This window comes from Bos indicus x Bos taurus, chromosome 9, assembly GCF_003369695.1.
Source record: "Bos indicus x Bos taurus breed Angus x Brahman F1 hybrid chromosome 9, Bos_hybrid_MaternalHap_v2.0, whole genome shotgun sequence".
Lineage (NCBI taxonomy): Eukaryota > Metazoa > Chordata > Mammalia > Artiodactyla > Bovidae > Bos > Bos indicus x Bos taurus.
In genome coordinates, this window is record NC_040084.1 from 51,470,051 (window position 1) to 51,478,234 (window position 8,184).

Sequence of the window (8,184 nt, forward strand, 5' to 3'; positions counted from 1 at the left end):
TAACTGGATACAGAAAACTGAGAGCAGGGCTGTGGTCTGAGAGCTCCCTTTCTTTTTTAAAATTAAATAGCGAACTATTAAAAAATTCTCCAAGGATTCTGGTGACAAAATAAAGAGCATCAGGCATTTCTCTTATTATTTAACCATAGAAATATTTTTCTGTTCTATTTAGATCTTTATAATAAGGCAATAAACTTAAAATAGGGCTTTCCTGGTGGCTCAGACGGTAAAATTTCTGCCTGCAATGTGGGAGACCTGGGTTAGATCCCTGGCTCAGAAGGGAATGGCAACCCACTTCAGTATTCTGGCTTAGAGAACTCCATGGACAGAGGAGACTGCCAGGCTACAGTCTATGGGGTCACAAAGACTTGGACACAACTAAGCAACTAACTGGAGAAGGCAATGGCACCCCACTCCAGTATTCTTGCCTGGAAAATCCTATGGACGGAAGGGCCTGGTGGGCTGCAGTCCATGGGGTCGCTAGGAGTCGGACACGACTGAGCGACTTCACTTTATTTTTTCACTTTCATGCATTGGAGAAGGAAATGGCAACCCACTCCAGTGTTCTTGCCTGGAGAATCCCAGGGACAGGGGAGCCTGGTGGGCTGCCATCTATGGGGTCACACAGAGTTGGACACGACTGAAGCGACTTAGCAGCAGCAGCAGCAAGCAACTAACACATACACAATAAATTTTTTTAAAAAGGCAAAGGGAAAAATAATTACATGATGTACTAGGCGCCTTATGGCAGAAAATGAAGAGATCTAAAGAGCCTCTTGATGAAAGTGAAAGAGGAGAGTGAAAAAGTTGTCTTAGCTTTTCCGGTAAGTGGCCTGAGGTGACCCCTAAAAATGGTGCACTATTCACTTGACCCAGAAAACCCCACAAAATCATGCAAATCAAGAGGTTCAAATCTTCGTGTTCACTTTAAGAACACTCGTGAAACTGCCCAGGCCCTAAAGGGTATGCATATCCAAAAAGCCACCAAGTATCTGAAGGATGTCACTTTAAAGAGGCAACGCGTGCCATTCTGTCACTACAACGGTGGAGCTGGTAGGTGTGCACAGACCAAATAGCGGGGCTGGACGTAGGGTCGGCGGCCCAAAAAGAGTGCTGAATTTTTACTACACGTGCTCAAAAATGCAGAGAGTAACGCTGAACTTAAGGGCTTAGATGTAGATTCTCTGGTCATTGAGCACATCCAAGTGAACAAAGCCCCCAAGATGCGGCGCAGGACTTACAGAGCTCACGGTCGGACCAACCCCTACATGAGCTCTCCCTGCCACATTGAGATGATCCTTACTGAAAAAGAACAGATTGTTCCTAAACCAGAAGAGGAGGTTGCACAGAAGAAAAAGAGATCCCAGAAGAAACTGAAGAAACAAAAACTTATGGCCCAGGAATAAATGCCGCAAAAAATAAATGCAAATAAAAGTAAAAAAAAAAAAAAAAAAAGAAAAAGTTGTCTTAAAAGTCAACATTCAGAAAATTAAGATCATGGCATCAGGTCCCATCACTTCATGGCAAATAGGTGGGGAAACAATGGAAGCAGTGACAGATTTTATTTTCCTGGGCTCCAAAATCACTGCAGATGGTGACTGCAGCCATGAAATTAAAAGACACTTGCTCCTTGGAAGAAAAGCTATGACCAACCTAGAGAGCATATTAAAAAGCAGAGACATTACTTTGCCAACATAGGTCCATCTAGTCAAGGCTATGGTTTTTACAGTAGTCATGATGGATGCGAGAGTTGGACTATAAAGAAAGATCTTCATAGAGCTTTTCTCTCTTCTGAGAGAAGAGTCTGAGAAGACTCTTCAGAGTCCCTTGGACTGCAAGGAAATAAAACTAGTTAATCCTAAAGGATAATCAGTCTTGAATATTCATTGGAAGGACTAATGATGAAGCTGAAACTTCCATACTTTGGCCACCTGATGCAAAGAAATGACTCTGGAGAAGACCCTGATGCTGGGAAAGATTGAAGGCAGGAGGAGAAGGAGACAACAGAGGGATGAGACGGTTGGATGGCATCACTGACTCGATGGACATGAGTTTGAGTAAACTCCCGGAGTTGGTGATGGACAGGGAAGCCTGGCATACAGCTGTCCATGGGGTCTGCAAAGAGTTGGACTTGACTGTGTGACTGAACTGAACTGAAGGTGCTATAAGATGTCTCCTTCAATCACACTTGTACATTAATTAGAGGTTTTGTCTTCTACTTTTCCTTCCATTTGAAAAGAATGTTTGAGAACTTACATTATAGATACTTAAAAAAATACTAATCATTTATCTTATGTAAGATTGCTACCGCTAAGTAGTTTCAGTCGTGTCCGACTCTGTGAGACCCCATAGACGGCAGCCCACCAGGATCCCCCATCCCTGGGATTCTCCGGGTAAGAACACTGGAGTGGGTTGCCATTGCCTTCTCCGATGATGACCATGCTAGGTGGAGCCAAAGAAACACTGCTTCCTGATTCCTTAAGGAATCAGGCAGGTAAAAACTGTGTCTATAAAAACTGTGAGATTTGAAACTTTCAACAACAAAATCAGAAACATTACTACAAGTAACATCAAATGTAAGATTAGATGGTACTAAATTTATCCCTTGAAAATTAAAATATCATTGTGCTTCTACCATTCTCTACCCAATGTCACAATTTCCTCCTCTTATAATTTCCTTTCTTTCCAGTATCCAAATATTTCATTGTTTTAAAAGCATCCAGATTTATCCTGGTAAATATTACTATAATTTTCAATTGGTAATGTAATTACCATTTTGGGGTTATTTTATTGACAATACAATGACAAACAAGATTGTGTAAAAATTTACATCATTTATGTGTAACAAAATCACACGTGAACTTGTAAGTATCTTTAAGACAAGTGTCTATTTGCTTTATATATATGATGTAATCCCTGGTTTTTAATAAAAATAGGTAAAAAATAAGATGAGGAAGGAACCACTTATCAAATTCCAACTCCAGCCCTGTTGGTGTGTAATTAGCAAACATTATTTCTCTTGCAGTGTTATTGTGATCTGGTAACAGCAGTACTGTGGGAAAGTTAAGGAAATAGGTACTCAGGCTCTGACATAGAGATAATATAAGTTGATAAGAGGAAAGAACAATATAGGAAATCATTTTAAAACTCTTACAAAGCTCATATAGAATAAAATGAATGTAAATATTGAATTTTGAGTAACAAAGTGCAAGAGAGATGGAGTGAAGTAGGGTTAATCAAGAGAAGTTTCTGGCACTCAAGTTTTGAACAGTAAAAAAAAATATGGAAAAGATTAATTAGGAAGAAATATTACAAATATAATGTTCACACGTGCACTTGATTTTTTTGTTTTTGTTAATTCAGGGTTTCTTACAAATCCATATACATTAGCAGATAAAGTATGAAACAAGCTAATTAATTTTTATATTTACTTATGTGCTAAATCTCAGAGCAGTAATATTTTCTGGTAATAAAAAATGAATTTCGAATATATTTCCATAACATGAAAGTCATAATATATTGCCTTTTAACTGATCATTTTGATATGTTTAAGGACTGTTAACTTGTTAATTCTCAGTATACCCCTTTGAGAAAGATAGAAGAGGGAGTTATTATAACCTCAGTTTATTAGTCAGAGAGTGAATCATAGAAAGGTGAAGCACCTCATACTGGGTCACACAATTGGTTAGTAGCAAAGGCAAAAAATGAACCATGTCAGAAGTCCCCAGCCATAGGCAACTGTGGCTGCCTCCAAAACATCAATCAGTGAACGTATTATGTTTTTTTAATGACATGTTAATGGTTTTAAAAAACCTCTCCTGGTTTAGAATATAAACTGGCATGTGAATATCACAAATTAAGTCAGTTAAATTAGTTCCAGTGAAACCCTTTGTCCTTTAAATGAAAAATTAACCAACTTGGTACGTAGATCAGAGCCAGACTAGCTTTAATACACTCGAATTCATATAAACCTCACACTTCCCTGGAGAAAGTTGAGTGTCTAAAGATTTAATTCAAGTTCCAAGGTCAAGCTAAATAGATCTGAATTTCTTCTTAAAATGAGAGTTTCATTCCAATAAGTATCTGACTTCAATTTGCTGCTTCTTCTCATATTGGGATGGCATGGCCCAGGTCACCAAAGAAAGATCAAATCACACAGAACTGCGGAGGAATGCCCTAGAAAGGTTATTCTTCCACTGGTCAGGCAGGGGGCAAATAAGTAATTAAGTGAGCAGCTCTCTCCAAGAAGATGAGGCAAGGTGACAACTTGTCTGCTTTGCATGGGGAAACCTGGGAGAAGCGTGTCCTACCTTGCTCTCCAGAGGCTTTTGGTGAACCTGAGAGTTTTGAGTGTATTTTGTGGGCTTGTTGTCTGGTTAAATGATATATGACAAAATAAAGCTTCTATAAATAAAATGAATGAAAAAATCAACACATTTCTGTTCTGCTTTTTTAAATGCCATATCAAAAAGATCAGAAATCCAAAAGCATAAACATACATGAAAAAAAATCTCACCTTAATCCCTAATTTATAAAACCATGCTTCATTTTGCCTGAGTATCCACTAATAATAGTTTTTGTTTTTGTCTTGTTGATGTTTTCTGCTTTGTCTGTTTGTTTTAAACAATTCCACATTGTTGGGAAGTGTTCTCATAAGGCAAATGGCTGAAGTCTCAGTTTTGTGATGGTTTTATTTTACATATTTGAGGGAGTGTATGGCTGGGTGGTTTCCCTGATTTTTAATTCACGTTTATCCTAAATATCAAAAGAGATAATAGGAAAATGTTGCATGGATAGAAATCAGATTTTGTTGAAATTGCTAGCAAAGTGTGGTCTTTTGTACACTAAAAATTTTTTCAGTAACAGTGATGGTAATATATTTTTTAGTGACAGGAAAAAAACATTATCAGTGAGGTAGTGCCATATTTTTAATGCAACCTCAGATGAGACCTTATTAAATTGAAGGAAATAATGAATCTCAATTAACAGCATAATTTTTAATCAAGCTCTTAAAAGGAACATTTAAAAGCATTAACTTAAAAATACCAAAGTCTTGATTTTGTTACTAACAAAGTCAGAACTTTGAAATATATTTTAGACATATACTCTCAAAAATGCAGGAGGACTTTTCCATAGAACTTTAAAAAGTGTTTTCAAAGACAACTGTATCTAGATAATTAGAGCACACGTGTAAGAAAGTGAGACCACTAGTTGCTGGTGGTTTCCAGAGACTGTGTCACAGTAAAGAAATTGCAGAAGATATTGCTGGACTTGAAAATGTGGCAAGGTTGAAGACAGGAAGTCTGAGGACTGACTGGAACCTGAAGGTGTGAAGTCTAGGAGAAAATCAGATGAGAAGATATAGTCAAAGTCAGGACCTGCTCTTTTCAAGACCAGAAGAACATGAATGGCAATTAAAACTAAACAGATGCAGAACACACAGACGTCTCATTCATGCTGCTGCTGTTGCTGCTAAGTCACTTCAGTCGTGTCCGACTCTGTGCGACCCCATAGAGGGCAGCCCACCAGGCTCCCCCGTCCCTGGGATTCTCCAGGCAAAAACACTGGAGTGGGTTTCCATTTCCTTCTCCAATGCATGAAGGTGAAAAGTGAAAGTGAAGTCATTCAGTCGTGTCCGACTCTTCGCAACCCCATAGACTGCAGCCCACCAGGCTCCTCCGTCCATGGGATTTTCCAGGCAGGAGTACTGGAGTGGGGTGCCATTGCTTTCTCTGCTCATTCATGCTAGGAAGAATAAATGTGCAGAAAAAAGGTTTCACAAGAAAGAATATTATGGTAAAAGTCCTGAGGTGGGCTAGAACAGAAAGTATGTATCCTGAGAAGAAAAGTCAGTCAGCACTCTGGGTATACAAACCATGCTTTCTGCACTTTCCCTTCCACCTAGTCCAGAGCCCAGCGCCTAGGAGCAACTCAAACATCCTTGCTCCCTACCTCTCAGCATCCACTGCAGTGGGTGGATGCACATAGTTCACAGCACACACGTAATTAAGAAACATGACTAATAGATATCTTAACTAATTTGCTCTACCTCACTAACTCAAATTGAAATTTAAAGCTAAACTGAAAGAATACAGCATTTAAAACCAAAAGATGTTATTGTTCAATGCAAGCTCAGTGCAGTGTTTTTTATCAGCTCGGCAATCTATTAAACTAATTCTGTGGATCAAAATGTGTTCTCATCTAATAAACCTTGGAAACTACAGATTATATTCTCCTTTTGAAGAATTGTGATGCTCATGAGCTTATTAAAGGCTCTGGGAAGACTTTCAGTAAGAAAAAAAAAAAAGAAGAAGAAAAAACCCTGCTAATTGGGTTGAAAGGACACAACTTAGCAACTAAACAATTGTTTTTAAAACCTTTCTAAGGACATTTTTACTTGAGGGGGTGGGATTGCAACTACTTAGAAAACAGTGTAGAATGTGACAATCTAGAGTTATTGGTTCTTAGTTATTTCTGATGTGGGAGGCCCATTTAGTCTAGAATCTTCTAGAGATTTAGATCTCAGGGGATCTAAATAAGCCTGGGTGAAGTCAAGAAAAGTAGACTGGTCTAATTAATCTAAATTCCTTTGAAGTCTACAAATCAACCCTGCATTACCAGGAACTTAGCAGACCATTTTTAAAGGGTCCAGAAAAGATTTGGCTCCTAATGATAATTCCCACGGGCTTCCCAAATGGTCCTAGTGGTAATGAACATTCCTACCAATGTAGGAGACATAAAAGATGCAGGTTCAATATCTGGGTCAGGAAAATCCCCTGAAGGAGGGCATGGCAACCCACTCCAGTATTCTTGCCTGGAGAATCCCATAGACAGAGGAGCCTGGTGGGCTACAGTCCATAGGGTCGCAAAGAGTCGGACATGACTGAAGCGACTTAGCAATCATGCATGATCATTCCCATCGTTTCAGATCTTTCTATTTGTTACTTTCACCAGCAATTCAATTTTACAGAAGCCTTCTTAATCTGTTTTATCCACTCTGGCTTATTTCTTTTTCCACCCATTATGATTGGGTTCTTATGTTACCCTCTGAACTGCTCTTTTCCCAGCACTTCAGTTTTTCTTTATCCCTTTTCTTAGCTTGATCTTCAGCTCTTCTGTGTTGTACTGTCAGAGTCTTTTCAGCAGCCTGAAAACACATTCAAGTCTCTCATCCTAGAAAGTGTCCCCTTGATTCAAAACTAGCAACTGGATGAGACTGATTTGCTTTTAATAAATTTCTTTAAAGACTTGTCCATCTGTACCTATCATTCTCGTCTCTTTGTTGCCATAACTTTAGGTCTTATTCTCTAAAAGATAAAATTATTCTCATTAAGTTACTAATAAACCCTGAGACTAAATGCAATAAGTATTATAAAGACTTTGCTTGAATGTAGTTTTCCCTTCATTTATTACCTGAGTGGTTACTTTTTCTATGTGGAAGTCTTTAATTTCACTGGAATTTATTATACCTCATATTCATTGTTTTTCTTCTATTTCCAATTGTCTTTCTCTGACTCCTTTTCGAATTCCTTTTCTTTACTTACGTGTAGGACTTTGATGCCCCTGTTCCATTCTCAGCACATTCCTATTTTTATTTCAGACATCCTCCCCAAGGATCTTACTCACACTTCTCTTGAATGGTTTCTTATTGTAAACTGATGTCTCCTGCATTTACTGTTCAATTCAAACTCCATTCATCTCTTGCCTGGATCACTGAAACAGGATGATGACTAATAATAATCTCTCTCTGGTCTTTTTCTCAGAACATCTGCCCTCCACTTGGCCAGAGTGATCTATCTACATCCAAAGCTAACTCCTCTGTTTCTCATATCTTATAGAATAAATTCAGAGGAGGCAGGAATCTGGTGTCTGTCTACCTCTCCAACCTCTTTTTTCTCTATTCTCTGCCTCATTGAATGGTTTGTCTGTGCTACTCTGCTTACAACATATCCTTAGTGTTTCTCTTCTTTGCTTATCATGCCCATGAAATATGCTCAAAGATGACCACTCCCTGTTTCACCATCTTTCCTCATCATTCAGAACTCAACTGACATTGTCTGATCTCCATAGAAACTTCCCCCACCCCTTCAGATTGCCTCAGTTATCTTTCCTCTGTGTATGATATGGTTTTCACTGCCTATAGTTTGCAATATGTAATTTGTTTCAGTCACTACACTGTAATAT

At 38.5% G+C, this 8,184-nt stretch overlaps 1 pseudogene; it reads left to right on the forward strand.

The window, feature by feature from the left end:
• The first annotated feature begins 836 nt into the window (after positions 1-836).
• LOC113898802 lies at positions 837-1,406 on the forward strand (annotated as a pseudogene).
• Positions 1,407-8,184: the final 6,778 nt, after the last annotated feature.